Source organism: Mus musculus, chromosome 9 (assembly GCF_000001635.26).
Source record: "Mus musculus strain C57BL/6J chromosome 9, GRCm38.p6 C57BL/6J".
NCBI classification, from domain to species: Eukaryota; Metazoa; Chordata; class Mammalia; order Rodentia; family Muridae; genus Mus; species Mus musculus.
This window is the reverse complement of record NC_000075.6, coordinates 66,797,750-66,813,506: the sequence shown is the minus strand read 5'-3', so window position 1 is coordinate 66,813,506 and position 15,757 is coordinate 66,797,750. Positions and strand designations below refer to the sequence as shown.

General features: G+C 40.9%; 1 pseudogene; it reads left to right on the top strand.

The window, feature by feature from the left end:
• On the top strand, positions 7,261-8,878 carry Ppp1r2-ps4 (protein phosphatase 1, regulatory (inhibitor) subunit 2, pseudogene 4; annotated as a pseudogene).

Genomic DNA, 15,757 nt, shown 5'->3' with positions numbered 1-15,757 from the left:
CTGAAATTGGATCATTCTACCCAGCCTTTGATACTACAGCTTCTACCTCTGTTCTTCTTTTCTTCCCCACTGGGATATTTTCATAATGGAAATTCCAACATGCCAGACAAGCCCATTGCCGCTAAAACCCACCCACCTAAAACAGGATTTTGTTGTTGTTGTTTTGGTTTGGGTTTTTTGTTTGTTTGTTTGTTTGTTTTTTTTGGCAATATCAGAGAAAGTCTGAAAATGTTAATTATATTGACTCATGTTTATATATCTTTTTCTAAAACTAGCAAGTGTTTCTAATTGTAAAAAGCAAATGGTGCAAAATTATATACTTGTTTCAGTAGCCAGTACTTTTTTAACACCTCATAATTTACCAAACTGAACATTACCAAAGTCTCAGGTTCTTGTTGCAGACAGCCTTCTGATTCCAGAATACTTTACTATATTGGAAAGCATTTACAACCAGCCATGAGTTCATATTCAAGTTACTCAGTCTCAGCGCCAGAGCCTCTAATACTTCGGCACTAACTTGGGATAATGAGACTTGCTACAAAGGGTTGTTTGAGAGGCGAATCAGACAGCAGATCAAAACCACCAGGACCAGCACTAAGGAGGAGGTCATTTCCTCCCTCCTCTCTCATTTCCCCTGGTAAAATGAGCTAAAGTTAAATTGACAACAAAATCAGTTCTGAAGACATCCTACAATTTTTACAAGGCACTCCAATATCAAAATTATAAGTATGGAAGCACAATTGGCTACTTTTTCCTCCTTGCATAGACTAAGCAAGTTTGAACAATTTTAAAATTAAAAAGCATTTAAAGACTTTTTTAAAGATAGAAGCTCCTTTGTTTATTTAGTTGCTCTGATTTGCAGCCCCTGGTCATTTTGAGTGTGCAGTCAGCCTGTTGTTGTGGCTTGGTTTTGTAGCCAGGAATATTAGGTACATAAAAAGGAACATTCCTTTTAAAGTAGTCATGGTGGAAGCAATGTATGCTTTCCTGAAATGAGATTGTGTCTGAAAAATCCAACCAACATCCTGAAGTCTGATCGTTGTTTTTCTTGGGTACATCAAAATAGAAGAATAACTTCCCAGATTACAATGAAAAAAGTCATGCATTCTTTTAAACAATCACTGAAAGAATGATTGTATCTTGCACCAGAAATTTACATAAATCCACACACTTATCTGCCTCACATATTTTTTTCTTGAGTCCATACCTTGTTCAGAACACCAGCTTCAGGTTTTTATCTCCTGGTTTCTATGCACATATCTGTCTTAAAGAATAGCCCTAATTTAGTGTGTCCCTTACTGATTGATTCATGCTGCTTTCTCTTGGGCTCCGTAACAAATATTGAAATAGTTTTCATGTAAACTGTTTCACACAATGCATGACAAATTAACTCAAAATGAATCAATAATCTAAATATTTGAGCTAAACCATAAAAAATAAAGAATCATAATGTTAGATAAACCTTCATGACCTCAGATCTGGCAGTTAAGCCCTAGTTATGACAACAACAGCACAAATGGACAACTAGACTTCCTCCAAATTAAGAACTTACACATCAACAGATGATCAAGGGTATGAAAAGAAAACCTAGAAAAATGCTGGCAAATTGTATAGTTGTTAGAACTAAAACTGGACAACAGAGAGACAAATGATGCAAGGTGGAAATTAAGGGGAAGAGAAGGGGAAATAATGCAATTATATTATAATTTCAAATTATGATTTCAAAAAAGGAAAATGAGTGAAGGACCTGAGTAGGTATCTCTCCAAGAAAACCTACAAATAGCCAGGCCTCACAGTATGCTTAATCATACAAATAGCCAGTTGTCATAGTGTGCTTACTGTCTTTACTCATTAGGAAAAAATGAGATAGAACTTCACAGTTAATAGAATAAAAAGAAAAAGAAGGACTGCAGAGATGGCTCAGCAGTTAAGAGCACTGGCTGTTTTTCCAGAGGACCCAAGTTCAATTCCCAGCAACCACATGGCAGCTCACAACTGTCTGTAATTCCAATGCCAGTGGTTCTGACACCCCACACAGACAATATATCCAGGAAAAACACCAATACACAGAAGATTTAAAAATCAATAAATAAATATCAGAAAAAACAATAAAAAGAAGGGGAATGTTGGTAAGGATATGGAAAAATTAGAGCCTTCATTTTCTGCTAATAGGGATGTAAAATACAGCTGCTTTAGAAACATTTTGGTTTTTGGTGGTTCTAAAAAAAAAAAAGCCTGAACAAATGCTTATATAAGAGCCTAAAGCTCTCTATATAAGGAAGAAGAGTATGCAGTCATAAATGAATGGAGTCCTGATGTAGGTTCAGTGTAGATGAATGCATTATGCTAAAACTAGTAAGCAGAAGGTGCCAGTGTTGTCTGGTTCTACTTATATGGACTGCACAGGAGCGGTGGTAGAGAAATTAGGTTAGGAGAGGTTCAGGAGAAGAAGCCGCTGCTTCAGGAATAGGTTTTGTTTAGGGCGCTGAGAGTGGATTTTGAACACTAGAAAATTGAATAAATGATTATGTTGTGTTTCCTACTCATTTTTTGGGTTTTTTTTTTTCGGGGGGGGGGGACTTTGAGACAGGGTTTCTCTGTGTAGCCCTGGCTGTCCTGGAACTCACTTTGTAGACCAGGCTGGCCTTGAACTCAGAAATCCATCTGCCTCTGCCTCCTGAGTGCTGGGATTAAAGGTGTGTGCCACCACGCCCGGCTCCTACTCATTTTTAAAGAGTGTGTTATATAACACAGCTAGGAAACTGCCTTAAACACAACAGTGATGTAACTGTCTAATCATATGCCCTCCTACTCATCAGCTATCTGGTACTTAATTCACCATCCTTTACATTAAGCATCAACTTATTATACATAAACACTATAGTTCAATGTCTATTTTCAAACTCTAAAGCACCTGAATCAATCATTATGTATTCTTGAGTCAATCATTATGTATTCTTCGCTCTCTGGCTTTTTTTAGGTCAGCCCTTTTGGTGCTGTTAATGTTACAAGCTCTTATAGTTTGTCTCAGGTAGGGCTCATTTGCTGAGATAAACAACCACACAGACTCTCTCTCCCTCCGTCCTCCCCCCTACCCCCTCCCTCTCTAACTCCCTCTCCCTCTCTCAATCCAAAGTCTTCCTGTGTTGCCTTGGCCCATCTGGAAATTGCTGTGTATATCAGGATGCCTCGAGCTTGCCTGCCTCTACCTCCTGAATTCCAGCTCCTCTTTATAGTATGCACCCCCTGGGAAAAGCATCTAGACTGTGTATTCCCTGCTGGATTTCCTTTGTTTGGATTGGTGTCTGGCACAGAGTGAGCACTCAGTAATTCAGTATTTATTGTTTATTAGATTAGTTGATTCTAGAAAACCAAAAAGGATCTATCTGCAACTCAGAGAAATAGATGGGCAGAAAATGTCAAGACAATAGCCCATCCACCTTGATGTAACTATGCAGTCAGTGTGCTTCAATGTGTGCTTTTCATGTGGTATCTAGGTGTCAACAGCATCCTGTTCAGCCTTAAATGGTCGATGACAGCTCCATTATTTGAAAAATGGATAAGCTTGAAGGACATTATACTAATGAAATAAGCCAGGGCCAGAAAGAGGACACATGATATCACTTATCTATGCAATCCAAAAGTTTGAACTCAAGTAGAGTAAGAGTTACCAGAGACTGGGGGATAAGAGAGACACTGACCAGAGTGACCATGTTGGATGGATAAGAAGAGTAAATTTTAGTGATCGGGTCAACATAGTGATGAGTGTAGTTAACATAAATATTTGCATCTATAATTTGAAATACAGTTTTGGAATTTTTCATTTTATGCACACTTGTTATGTTTTCATCAAAATTTTCAAAAATTTAATTTGACATAACCACAAGCAATTCCTTAATTACTGAACAGCCTCCCTCATGGTGATGACCTCTAGGGAGAACTCTATGTTAACTCAGCATGTAATACATTGTTTCCGGAACATAGTAGATGCTCACCTAACTGATGATGAATACACTGAGATGTTGTATCATGGGAATAACTTTCAAGTATTCAAAGTAGTATATTTTCCTGAAATTAGTGTGTGCTTTGACATCCAATGTTTTCTTTTTAATTTATTTCAATATGCCTTATAAAGTCTTAATTTTTTTTTTTTGTATAGCCCAGGAATTAATCAGAAATGATGCTGACTTTCCACACATTTGGAATTTTTCTCAAAGAGCTGTGTTTCTGGTTTCTTATTTAATTCCATTTTGTTAAGAGCATACTTTAAATAAAATCAATTTTAATATATGAAGATTTGCCTTATGTCTTAGTATTTGATCTAACAAGAATTTTTTTCTTTTCCTTCCCTCCTTCCTTTCTTTCCTTCTTTCTCTCTCTCTTTCTTTTTTCTTTCTTTTTTTTTTAAAGATTTATTTACTATTATACATAAGCACACAGTAGTTGACTTCAGATGCACTAGAAGAGGGTATCAGATCTCATTAAGGGTGGTTGTGAGCCACCATGTGGTTGCTGGGATTTGAACTTAGAACTTTTAGGAGGAGCAGTCAGTGCTCTTACCCACTGAGCCATCTTGCCAGCCCCCTTCCTTCTTTCTTTTGAGACAAGGTTTCTCTGTGTAGCCCTGGCTGTCCTGGAGACCAGGCTTGCCTCAAACTTGGAGATCTGCCTGCCTTTGCCTCCCAAGTCCTGGGATTAAAGGCATGTGCCGCCACGCCCAGCTAACTAATGAAAAATGTTTCTTGTGTACTTGAAAACACAGATTCAGTGGTTTCCCAGCACCTGTCAGGGTAATTGTATATAGGGTCTTCTAGAGCCTTTCTGACTTTGTGCTCAGAGTTCTAATCATTTACTGAGAGTGGCTGGGGTATTTAACACAGGTTAAATTTTTCATTTGAATTGTCTTTTTCTTCAATTTTCAGATTTTGTCTAATGTGTATTTTTTTCATTGCTAGATGACTTTACATTTGTAATCATTATATATTCCTGATATTAAACATTTTATTGTTATGAAATGTGTGTGTGTCCATGTATCCATGTGTCCATGTATAGGTACACATGTGGAGGTCAGAAGACATCCTTTTGAAGTCAGTTTTGGCCATCTCCTTTACTGAGGTAACCTTTCCATGTTTGCATGCAGTGTGTTCTTCAGGCTAGCTCACCTGAAAACTTGCAGACACGCATCCATTTCTTTATGTGGGATCAGAGCTGAGTTGTCAAGCTTGCATGGAAAGCACATTTACCTGCTGAGCCATCTCCCTGGCCTCTTTATGCCAAGAGCCACCTAGGAGAAGCTGAAAACTAGCAGGTGCTCTTCCTGTGATGGTTCTGCCGCAGACTGCAAGCCTGTGACAGATTTGCTTCCTTAGGCAAGGCTGAGGAGACTACGTTTGAGGAAAGAGTCCTGCTATTAATATGCCTTTCCTGTTATTATCAAATATATAACAATCACTAGGTATTAACCCACCCTTTTGAGCAGATTTCTGCAGATCTATGAAGATGTTCTATCTTGTAGTGATACTATAGAATTCCTGATTTGATTAAGATAATTTAGGAAGAAAGTTTTTAGAAGTGGTCTTAGTGGCTTTGCTAGAAGATATAACAAGAATCAATAATAGAATGTGCCCAGTCCTCATAATGGTAAGTAAAGACTACATAATAAGAAATACAATGAGCTTTTATAATTACACTAAAAAGAGAAACAGACTTGGGGGACAAATTTGTGTTCCAGGAAAACATTTAGATCCAAGGATAAAGTCACAGGTGTGTACTATGATAAGGCAAGACCATGAAAAAAAAACTGTTGCTTTCAACTTATAATGAGCATATTAGAATTAAACACTGCTTTGAACTTACTATCAACATCTTTCTGTAACTACCATTCTATGTAACGTTTTATCTCTGAGGTAGTTTTCTAAAGAACTTTTTGTCTAAGAAGGTATAAAAAAAGGCCAGAGAAAAGAAATAAAATTGTTGGTTGAATGGTTTGGCATGTGGAGCTTTGTCCCTTCATCCATCCATCCATCCATCTTAATGTGTATGTCTGTTTGTCTATATGTATGCATGTAGGTATATGTGTATATATGTAAGCATGCATGAATACTTGTAGAGTTGATTGTGACAGACAGTCGGGCCAGGCCAGAGAGTGGGTGTGTAAATGTTTGAATGTATGTGTCTGTGCACATTTGCCTGTTTAAAGCATCTTAATTTTTTTCCTTTTCTTCCTTTCTAGCTTGCAAAGAGTTAACCAGCTTAGCCAGAGAGGCTTCTGGCTGACTCACCAGAGAAAGGAGCAGCAGCAGTAAGTTCTTTCACTAATCTTCCCTGCTGATTTACTATGAGGTGCTAAACACCAGAGACTGCAGTTTCTGGCCTCAGAGGAACTCAGGCAGGTCAGCTACCACTGCAAACAAAGTAACTTAGACTTAAGACAGCTAAAGGTTTTATTATAGAAAAGGCATCCCTAAAGTATCTCACAAGACCAAGTGTTGCCCCCTCCAATGGTGCTCTTTGCCCTCTGCTATCTTCAAGAGAGGACAGCTGGGGCTACCACCCCTCCATCTTTTTTTCACATAATCCTCATTTTGTAAATTCTATTTTGTCTCATAGTAATGTAACTCTTGTGGGGAGTTCACCTGAGAAGACTGTGTGGACATTGTTTAAGGCAACAGAAAGTCTTTATTAGCTGGCCAGCGACTACACTGGATGTTCAGAATTCCAGTGTAACCCTGAGCCTTTCTCAAGGCCAGCTTTTAACCACAAAAATCATGTTCTGGGCTGACATACTTGAGTTAACAAGAACATTTTGATAAAGAGGGAACTATAGAAGCTCAAATATAAGGGTAGTATATTTTGAGACTTTCCCAGAACTGTATGGACTTTGATGAGTTAGGCCTTTGTTATAGTTTGTGCTGAGTTTTAGAGCCTGAATGGTTCTTCCATCATGGAGTCGGTTGTGCCACGGTCATGGGAGTGGGGGGTTAGGGGGGGAGGCTATTAAGGCCTGAGGCCTTTTACAGTAACTACTCCATCTTTGTTGTGATTACTTTGTGAATGAAACACTTTTTGCTGTATTTCTCTTTCAATATATCTATATGTTTCAATCAGAGGTGAATCTTTTGGGCCTGTACTCAGGCTGGCTAGCATGTTTGAAGCTTTAAGTTCAATACTCAGTACCACAAAACAATATGTAGAAAAATAAAGTAACAAATAAAATGTCACATGATGCACTATTTAACTTTGTCAACTTGATACAGTTGTGATTATAAAACAATAAAGGTTCGGCATCCGCGTCGCTCCCGCGCTGGGGCACTAGGCCGGCCTTCTCCGCGGGCCGCGGGCTACTTTGCCGGCAGCGAAGGGCCGCCCGCCGCGCGGCGTCGGCTGTGGCGTTGCGGTCATTGTGTCGTGATGGAGACGCCGGTCGTGGTTTCCGCGGCAGCGGGTGCGGCTGCTTTAGCCTGGCCTGGGCTCCACGGCTGCCTGGAGGGTCTCTGCAGCGCCCATCCCTTCTCCTCCGGGACCCCACGCCAGCAGCGACCCTGAGCCGGCAGCCGGAGCGACCGGCCATGGCGGCCTCGACGGCCTCGCACCGGCCCATCAAGGGAATCCTGAAGAACAAGACCTCTGCGGCTCCCCCCCACCCCCCCTCGTGGTGCCCTCGGCCGAACAGCCCCGCCCGATCGTGGAAGAGGAACTGAGTAAGAAGTCTCAGAAGTGGGATGAAATGAACATCCTGGCAACATATCATCCCGCTGACAAAGACTATGTATGGCTTGATGAAAATAGATGAGCCAAACACCCCATATCACAATATGATAGGTGACGATGAAGACGCCTATAGTGATTCAGAAGGCAATGAAGTCATGACTCCAGATATCTTAGCTAAGAAATTAGCTGCTGCTGAAGGCTCAGAGCCAAAGTATCGGACTCGGGAGCAAGAAAGTAGTGGAGAGGAAGATAATGACCTCTCCCCTGAGGAGCGAGAAAAGAAGCGGCAGTTTGAAATGAAAAGGAAGCTTCATTACAATGAAGGACTCAATATTAAGTTAGCCAGACAGTTAATTTCAAAAGACCTACATGATGATGATGAAGATGAAGAAATGGCAGAGACTGCAGATGGAGACAGCATGAATGTTGAAGAGTCAAGTCAAGGATCTACTACAAGTGACCATCTGCAACACAAATCACAAAGTTCATAAAAGAAACATGTTCAGCAATGCGGTCGTTGTCAAATACAAACCTTGTTACTATACTACACTGCTTCTTGTTCTCTACAATCGTGACTTATGTACCAGAATACACACCAGTTATATAGCCAAGAATTAAGACCATAGAGACTGAGTAGATGGAAAATGCCTAATACATATATTCTTGTGCCTCATATTTCACCACAAGTACAGTGTACTGTTAGTAGTCCAAAACTGCTTTACTTTTGTAAAAACACTGGTTAATTTGTATATTATATAGCTTTTTATGCTTTAGAGATTAAATATCATGGGGGAAACTAATTATTTTTGTCACTTCTAGATGGTGGTACCTCTTATAAAATGTTTGGGGGTAGTTTGATGTCATTTCTTTTTAATCAAAAGCCTATTCACAAAGTGGGATATATAGATGGATGAATATTTAGGCTGAAAGAATTTAACTTTTATCTTTACCTTGTTTTGGCTAATTGAAAAGGTTTCTAAGAAGTTTTGTTCATTTTCTGATCAATGACCTTTAAAATTCCTGTTGATTTTCTTTGTGCTCGAAAGGAATAAAATCTTTTTATCCAAAAAAAAAAAAACAATAAAGATGTATTAAGATATGTTCTATGGGTGTGTGGAGAGGTATGGGAGAAGGGGATGTCTCAGGGAAGGCATCCCTTCCTCTGAGGGGCCAGCCACACGTATAGCATAGACAGTATAGCATAGCATAGAGTTTATTCAGGGCATGGGAAGAGAAGCTAAGAGAGTAGTAGAGGCAGAGAGAAAGGCAGAGAGAAGAAGAGTAGAGAAGTAGAGGCCAGCTATGACCACTGGAGAGAAGGGGGAAGGGATTGGGGGGAGAGACAAGAGTAAGAGAGTAAGAGAGAGAGGAGGGGGCAAGCAGCCCCTTTTATAGTGGGCCAGGCCTACCTAACTGTTGCCAGGTAACTGTGGGGATGGAGTCCAGACAGAATCCTAACAGATACAAACTAGAAAGACCTGGGAGAGAGAGCTTCTATGAATCAGCTGGCCTGTGGGTATATCTGTGGGCGATTATTTTGATTGGTTTAATAGATGTAGAAGACTCACCTTAGACATGGGTGGTATCGTCTGGACTCTTTCTGCTTTTATTACAACTAGGTTCTTCCAGTTTCCGATGAGGATTGAGGACAAAGACTCTTCAGGAATCCTCCAGGCCTTTGGTGCCAGATGGATATTGCTGAGACATCAGCCTCATGGACTGAGCAAGTACTGGGCTTCACCCTCTTCACTGAGACAGCCATTGTTGGACTATTCTGACCACAACCTGTAAGCAATCTAATAACTCCTCTTTGAGAGTCTATATTCATTCTACGGGTTCTCTAGAGAACCTAGTACATATGGTGAGCTACTTAGAGAGCACAAACAGTTGATTATTGCATTCTTATTCCTTCTGGCAGTTTCTTGATCAGAACATTTAATACTTCTCATTAAATGTAGTTACTGTTACAGTTTTAATAACATTTGTCACTTAGCTCTTTATTACTTCTGTATGCTATGTATTCATATTTTCCTGATGCCTTTAATGCTTCCTTTTATGTCAAATAATTATAGTTTTAAGATTATATTTTTCGCAGGGAGGTAGTGGGGCAGGCCTTTAATTCCATCACTTGAGAGGCAGAGGCAGGCCAGCCTGGTCTACATAGTGAGTTCCAGGACAGTTAGGGCTACACAGAAAACCTCAAAACCAAAACCAATGGCAAGCAGAGGGTATATAACCTATAATGTCCTAACACTCATGTGAAAGGATAAGGGACATAGCATTTTAGGTCTGCTTTGCCCAGCACTTTCTCTTGTGCTGTGGTGAGTTATACAACTTCAGCTCTGAAGAGAGGACAGTGGCTATAAAAGGCCTGACATGAGCCCTGGCCCTGACACAGATGTTTCCACAGCCCGCCGCCACATCTCCCATATATAGCTCCTGTGTTAAGGAATTCTCTAATTTCAGACAGCACGTGGGAGAACCAGTTGGCGCTTATACAGACAGGTGCGAAACACCATGGAGTTACCTTCTGCAGTGTTCTGCAAAGGGGTCCTACTCACAGGTGAGCCCAGTGCCTGAGAGTGGGTGACAGGAGGTTGGCTCAGGGGGAAGGACATTGAGAGGAGCCACTTTCTGTTTGCAGACTGCAAATAGTGTGAGTCAGGTGCCCTGTTTACTGAACTTCGATTAAAAAAACAAAACAAAACAAACACAACTGTGCAGAGGTGATTTGTGAAAAGAGGAAAAGATGGAAGTTAGACATTTGGGGGGTGTGGACAGGAGCAAGAGGGAGCTGGGTAGCTCCTTATTAGTGCCCCATATAAAGAAGGGAAAGACAGTGTAAGCCAGGAAATGAGTAGCCACCTTCACCTGACTAATGTGGTAGCTGTGGAAACAATACCTCACCCTGGAGATAGATGAAAACAGTCTGTCTGTCACTGACTAGGAACTTGGTCTCAAATGAGGGTAAAGCGAATAGGGCCAAGAATTAGGTGAGGTGAGGCAGAAGCGAAAACCCCACCCGGTGAAAACGGAGCATCCCCTGCACTGGCCACTCCTGCAGTTGCCTCCAGGTCAGTTATTAGAGCTGTTCAGAGTGAGAGGCGGCTGGGGCCTCCTAGAGTGTTAGCAGAACCTGCTATGGGTAGAACGGCAGAGAGCTCAAGGAGCAATGTCACTCACCAAGGAAGGAGCTCGGCAAGACTGCCTGTGGTCAAGTGGGAGTTAGCCTAATCTGGAAGGAGCAAGTGTGATCATCGGGAGGACCGACTGGGACTGCGGGGTTGCTCTTCACTCAGGAATACAGAGGCCATCATGCTGATAAGAGACATTTAAGTTTTGGGAGGCTTTTGAACAGCAGAGGTGGGAGAACACATTGGTTCATTTGCTTATTCTGAGCCGTTTGTTTAAGCACTCCGGTAGGTAAGTTTTTGTTTTGGTATACTTTCACAGTAATTGGTTTGTGAATCTAGTTTGATTGCATGGATTGCATAGTGAGTAGGGCTAAGCTCCTAAATTCTCCACAGTCGGTCGAAACGCCAGAGGAAGTGGGCGGTGGGGTGGGGGTGGGGTTGTCTCTAGCTATTCCAAGGTCGGTCAAAAGTGGCTAAAGAGTGGGACAGCCTCCCTGTTGGGTCAGAGGGAGGGGCAGGTTCTTCCGAACTGGACTAGGAAGGTGGGGGAGCATAGCCTCTGCGTGTATCTGAATTTGGCCGCGACCAAAAGCTGAACGAAGCACTGTGGTTGTGCAAGTGGGCACGGTAGATCCATGTCCCCGGGAGCTGAGACTCTCCATTCAGGCACACTAGTCCCCCTACCCCACCCCCTCATCACCTTGCCTTCCTCTAGTACCTATGGATATTTGCCCAGGCTTGGCAGCACCCCTAGCTATGTGCTCCAGTAGTGAGCCCCTGGTCTCTTTGTTGTTCGCAGTTGGTTGGGCTCCCTCAGAGACAGCTTGTACAGGGTCCTGGTCTGGATTCTCTATCCAGCCCCTTACCTGCTTGGAGGCCAAGCGGCTCTGAGCTCCAGACTGAAGCGTGACCAGTGGGATGCGGGAGCTCTGGGTCCCCTACCACCCATTGGTTCCAGATGAGGGTGCCTTCTTGCCGTGGTGCCAGCATCAGAAATAGACCCCAGTCCCTACTATAGGCCTTAATCTGAAGACTTAAAAGCACGCTTTAAAACTTTACTTAGAGTAATGTGGAGAAAAACATTTCACCAACAAAGGCATCTACCCTTCATGTAGTTAGATCTTGAAAGGATTTCTGTGGATTTGGTGGTGGATAAGTGCAAACAGCATATTCGATACTCAACTTGTAAAATTTAATGTCAAGCTTCACACCTTCCATTTCACGTGCCAATTCTAACCGTACACGAGTTCATTAAGTTCTATACACTTTAGGTCTGGTTAATTTTGGTTTGTGACATTTCTGTTTGCAAGATCTTTATTTTAAATAATAAAGTCGATAAAACATTATTTAATAGATTTCAACTATTAGAAAAGAAAAGAGTTTTACCTTAATTTACATGACAAGCTTCTCCTGTTGATTTTCTGTGTTACTAAGCCTTTCTGATACTTAAGGAGGTAGGGATAAAAACTTTGTTTTTTTTAACAGGGTGCACCTACCTAGACTTCATGAAAATGTGTCATGTGTGTCTATGATAATTGTTTCCATTAGCTGTTTGTGTCAAGAAAGAAAGAAAGAAAGAAAGAAAGAAGCTAAGCTTTCTTTCCCAAGTTCTTAAAAATTCATTTATATTGTAGGCTAAAATTATTATTTTTGCATGCCCTACTAAAATGTACATGTCCAGACTTGATATTTTAAAAGGCTTGGTAGTTACAGAGTTATAAACGTGGGCACTCGGAATTCCTTACAATTTATTAAAATGGCATTTTGGGGCTATTAAATATTTCATAAACCTTAAAATGCTATTTGTTTACATAAAATAACATATTAGAGTTCACAAGATAAAGATTTTATTAAGCTACAAAATGTAATGCTATATGAATAGATTTTTGAAAAGGATTTCCTTCTAAAATAGGTCCTAAATAAATGCATATGTCAAGTACAATTTTATTTTGTTTATATAACAATCAGGGGTAACAAAATTGCATTTCTTTTTGAAATATTCTTTTTTAAACTTTATTACAGAAAAAGATTGCAAGTAAAGAAAACTCATGCCAAAATTAGCCAGACCCATATCAGGACATTTCAGTGAACTGCTATGCTGTTAGAACAGCTGTTTAGAAAGAAAGCTGTGGCACCTTACACTCGATTTTACCTTTTTACTATTGAACATATTTTTACACATTAATCTACCATCAAACCCAAAAAAATTCCTGACAGAACTAGAAATATAGTTAGCCTTATATTCTCTTTCATAACATATCCAAATATCCTTACTATGAAGCTGCTAAATGTAATGTTTTATGTTTTCACTAAAGCCTTCCTTGTGAATTTTCTTTTCACAGTGAAGACCATAGGGGAGACAATCCCAATAAACAATAATATTCAAAATCTTGATTTTTAAAATAGGTCTTAAGTATGATTGTGTATGTATGTGTTCTCTATATGAGCTTAAGGTTGTTTGTTTGTTTGTTTGTTTGTTTTTCCCCCTGGAGCTGAGGACCAAACCCAGGGCCCTGTGCTTGCTAGGCAAGCGCTCTACCATTGAGCTAAATCCCCAACCTGGAACTTGTTTTATTTTAGGTTTTTTTTTTTTTAATACCAAATTGACTTGTAATTAAATACACATGTAAATCTTAATTAGACTTGTTTGTTTGTTTGTTTGTTTGTTTTTGTTTTTGGAGACAGGGTTTCTCTGTGTAGCCCTGGCTGTCCTGGAACTCACTCTGTAGACCAGGCTGGAACTCAGAAATCCACCTGCCTCTGCCTCCCAAGTGCTGGGATTAAAGGCATGTGCCACCATTGCCTGACTTAATTAGACTTTTAATATTTTGTGGCACACACAACATAGGTATACATCATAAGCAAATATATGAGAAATAAAAAACAGTGAAATTAAGCACCACTTTAGCTCCAGAATTGAAAGTTTTGTAAGAAACCCCGTAGACACACCAGGGCCCTGGATACACATTCACTCATTCAAAGGGATCTGAGCCTTTTCTAAAGGGTCAGAGTAGTCTCTGAGATCATCTTGTTATCTAGTTCTAGAGGACTTGAAGATGGACCCAGTAAAAGTATCACAGAGTGAAATCCACAGTCAGCTGCAAGCACAAAGAACAGAACAATAGCCAGAAAGTGAAAAGGCAGAGTGTAGAAAAAGAAGTCAGGAAGGCATCGCTGTACCCCAAACAGTCTTGAGTGTGAGCAGAGAAGTGAGGGTGGTGTGGACTTGAGGAGAGAATACTACTCAGAGGAGACACCCTGGGGCTGGAGGAGTGGTACAGTGGCTACGAGCACTGCCCGGTCTTCTAGGGGACCTGGCTAGTGGAGACTTACAACTGTCTATAACTACAATTTTAGGTTCTGCTGCCCTATGTTGGCCTCCCTGAGCACCATGTGTGCATATGATACACATACAAAACAATAATGAATAGGAAACAACTTTAGGGGCATGGAGGGAATGGAGGCATGTTGCTTATCTCCAACAAGTAGGTAGGCACAGCCACAGCCAGACCCACACAACCGGTTTGAGTGATAAAACCTACTCAGGGTACAGTGGTCCTAATATTGATGTCTTTTTTTCCTCTTTTTCCTTCCAGTCTCACTTTTAACCTGCTGAAACACTCCAGTCATGGCCAAACTAACTATTGAAGTGCCAGCCAGTGTTGTTGAAGGGCACAGCATTCTTCTACATGTTCACAATAAATCACAGAATTGGCAAGCCTTTTCCCAGTACAAATGTTTTGATTCCAAAGAAGATGATTAAACTGTATCTTATAAAATATCCCACTGATTCATATAAGTGAGGGCATCAATCCAGTGGTAGAGAGACAATATTTACTAATGGGTCTCTGCTGCTCTTTAATGTCACCCAGAAAGATACAAGATGCTACAGCATGCAAACCTTTGATACATATCATCCACATGAACAAACAAATCTCCATGTATCACCCAGCAAGTGATTCCCTGTAACTTCTGGATATTGGATTGTGTGAATTCTACTTTATACACTCTGGACCTCCAGGCCTGTACTGTTTCTGCCTACTCTACTTGGTGTCTCTGCAACGGGGATTGACAGTTCAGTGCAGGACACACACAGTGCAGACAGACTGCAGTAGATGAAAATCCTTCACCTGACTTATCCTGCACAGAGGAGTCTGAGTGCTGGGATAACTGAGCCAGGAATGTCAAACAAAGCCCAAACTCTTGTGACTTTCACTATGACCCTGTGGTAATCAGATGGGGCCTGGCCAAAAACAAAAACAAAACAAAACAAACAAAAACGTGGGATACAGAGAGATAAGCACACTGAAGCCTGGGATGAAGTTCTTGGTCTCAGAATCAGCTCCAGGGCTGAAATTTGACTTTTTGTTGGATCTGAGAGGGAACCATGCTTTATTGGACGTCTACAGCTCTTAGTATCTGGACTCAGCCAGTACACAGTCATAAGAGCAACAACATTCAGGCTTAAGTGACTTGAGCAACTCATTCTGAGACTCAGCATGGAAAGCATAGCTGGATAAGTATCTCAGTTTTCTGCCAACTGTTCTGATAGGCTTATGAGGGAACATATACTCCTGGCTACTGCTTGTCCTTGAGGGTCTAGCATGGTGAATTCTCCCTTTTATTCAAGTAGTAGCAGACTCTGCTAATGTGAGCAACTCTCTTGTCCCAAATTTAAATCATATTTAAACCTAGATATAGCAAAGATCTTTTTCTATGTATCCTCTTGTAAAGAAACTGAGACAGAGAATACACTGGCCACGTCACAGTCACACAGACATGGCTGGGAGTTCAAAAGTACAAGATATCTGTCTATAGCCTCAGCCCCAACTTCTCTACCCCAGAGATCTTATTAGGTATTTGTGGACCAGTGATGGGCTGGCTGAGATCTCTGAAGATAAACAATCTGTTGG